Below are 2,817 nucleotides of genomic sequence, written 5' to 3'. Positions count from 1 at the left end.
CTTTGATCCTGTCCCTTTTCAAAAGTGGGTGCTTACAACTTCCCTCCCCCCCAGCCTGCCCTCCCTTCCATCATCCCCCCTCTCATCCCCTTCCCCCCCCTATTCTCCTGGAGGGTAAGATCCCCTATTTAGTGTGTATTTCCCTCCCTCCTCAAGCCAGATTCAATAGGAATAAGGTTGACCCATTCCCTTTTGCCTTCCTATTCTTCCCCTCCATTGTAACCATTTTCCCTTGCCTCTTCTGTATGAGATAGTTTGCCCCAATCTGTCTCTCCCCATCTCCTCTCATTATATTCCTCTTACCTCTTAATTTCACCTTTTAAGTATCATCCCTTCCTGTTAAATTGGTCTCATGCCCTCTATCTATGTATACCTGTAAACGTATATACACACATTCACATATGTGTTCATATGCCTGCATACCCTCATATAAAGACATATATATATATATATATATATATATATATATATATATATATATTTCTAATCCCTTCAACTACTGAGAAAAGTTTCATAAGTTACAATTTTTGTTTTTCCATGTAGGAATGTTAATAGTTCAACTTTGAAAAGTTCCTTATGATTTCTTTTCCCTGTTTACCTTCTCATGCTTCTCTTGCTTCTTGTATCTGAATGTCAAATTTTCTATTCAACTCTGGTTTTTTCAGCAAGAATGCTTGAAAGTCCTGTATTCCACTGAATGACCATATTTTCCCCTGAAACATGGTACTCAGTTTTGCTGGGTAGGTGACTCTTGGTTTTAATCCCAGCTCCCTTGACCTCCGGAATACCACATTCCAGGCCCTTCGATCCCTCAGTGTAGAAGCTGCCAGATCCTGAGTTATCCTGATTGTGTTTCCACAATATTCAAATTGTTTCTTCCTGGCTGCTTGTAATATTCTCTCCTTAATCTGGGAATTCTGGAACCTGGCTATAATATTCCTAGGAGTTTTCTTTTTGGGATCTTTTTCAGGAGGTGATCAGTGGATTCTTTCGCCCTCTATTTTGCCCTCTGGTACTAAAACATCAGGGCAGTTTTCTTTGAGAACTTCCTGGAGGATGCTTTCTAGGTTCTTACTTTGTTCATGGCTTTCAGGTAGTCCAATAATTTTGGACTAATTCCCGGCAGGCTGGCAGGAAACCTCAGCTGGAGGTTAGCTTCTCTGTGTCATTTTGTGGGTTCTGCAGCTCCAAAGTTTGTTTAGAGTCCCCTTTTTACATGTATTGGGGAGGGTGGAAGCCGGAGCCGCGGGAAGGTCGTGCTTCTACTCCGCCATCTTGGCTCCTCCCCAGCTACAGCCATTCTAATTGAGGAACCCTCTAAACTTACACTTGATTAGCCCTTGGAAGTTTTAACTCCCCACTGAGTTCAGAGGATCTTGGAAGCAAAGGGCCCCACCAGTGGCTGGCTAGAGGCAGGCTCACCAAATATCAAGCCTTGCTCTTAGATGCCCCTGACCTGACCCTTCAGGTGTGCCACACACTTAACCCGGCAACCCTCCTCCCAGACAGTGCCCACTCAGATGTCGTGGTTCATGATTGTGAGGAGACCTTGGACTGTGTTTATGCCAGTGGAACTGATTTGAAAGATTCTCCTCTCCCAAACCCTGAAGCAGTCTGGTACACAGATGGTTCAAGCTTTATTGAACAAAGGGTCAGGAAAAGTGGATATTCGGTGGTCAGCCTTTACCAAACCATAGAGGTCAAATCCCTGCCCCCTGGGACCTCTGCCCAGAAGGCAGAATTGATAGCACTCACCAGAGCCCTAGAGTTAAGAGAAAGTAAACGAGTAAACATTTTCACTGACTCAAAATGTGCTTTCCATGTTCTACATGCCCATGGAGCAATTTGGAAAGAAAGGGGGTATCTCAGAGCAAAAAAATTCCCCTATTAAACACACACAGGGCATTTCACATCTCCTCCAAGCTGTTCAAAAGCCCTCTTAGTTAGCTTTTATCTTTTGCAAAGGCCACCAGAAAGCAGAAACTCATCAAGCTGCGGGAAATCACCTGGCAGACACTGTGGCAAAGAATGCTGCCAGCCAGTTGACTCTACTGGCCCCTCTAATCCCACAGCTCCCAGATTTCTTCACACTTTCATACAGCCCTCGGGAACAGGCCCTTGCTAAGGAAAGGGGATATTCTCTTTCCTGCTCTGGGTTTCAAACATCCTCAGGACAACTTCTTATTCCAGATGAAAGTCAGTGGAAGCTTCCTTTAGACTTACACCAGGTCACACACCTAGGGAAGAATGCCCTCCAGTCTCTGATAAAGCCCATTTTTACTGCCAGTGAGCTAGGAGAAACCATCAGACAAGTCTGTCAGGCCTGACCAACCTGTGCTCAGGTGAATCCTGAAGGGGCAGTCAAAACTCCTCCCCTTTAAAAACCTGTTCAAAGGAGGAGTACCTACACAGGTGAAGACTGGCAGATAGATTCGACATATATGCCCCCATGTAGGGGTTTCAAATTTCTTTTGGTTTTGTTGACACCTTTACTAATTGGGTAGAAGTTTGCCCTTGCAGAACTGAAAAGGCTGAGGAGGTATCAAAGTTCCTACTAAAGGAAATCATACCTCGTTTTGGCTTTCCTGGCTCCTTACAGAGCTACGATGGCCCAGCCTTTTTTCAAAGGTAACTGAGGCAGTGAAAAAGACAAAAAATAAATTACCACCTCCACTCAGTCTGGAATCCAAAATCCTCTGGTAAAGTAGAGAAAATGAACCATATTCTTAAGCAGGTCCTTACTAAGCTCTGCATAGAAACAGGAGAAGATTGGGTTAAGAATCTCCCCATTGGGCTGCTCAGAGTCTCAATCACACC

Source organism: Petaurus breviceps, unplaced genomic scaffold (assembly GCF_028583685.1).
Source record: "Petaurus breviceps papuanus isolate PSGF00001 unplaced genomic scaffold, PetGlider_PUasm1.0 207, whole genome shotgun sequence".
NCBI lineage: Eukaryota > Metazoa > Chordata > Mammalia > Diprotodontia > Petauridae > Petaurus > Petaurus breviceps.
Note: the sequence above shows the minus strand (reverse complement) of the source record.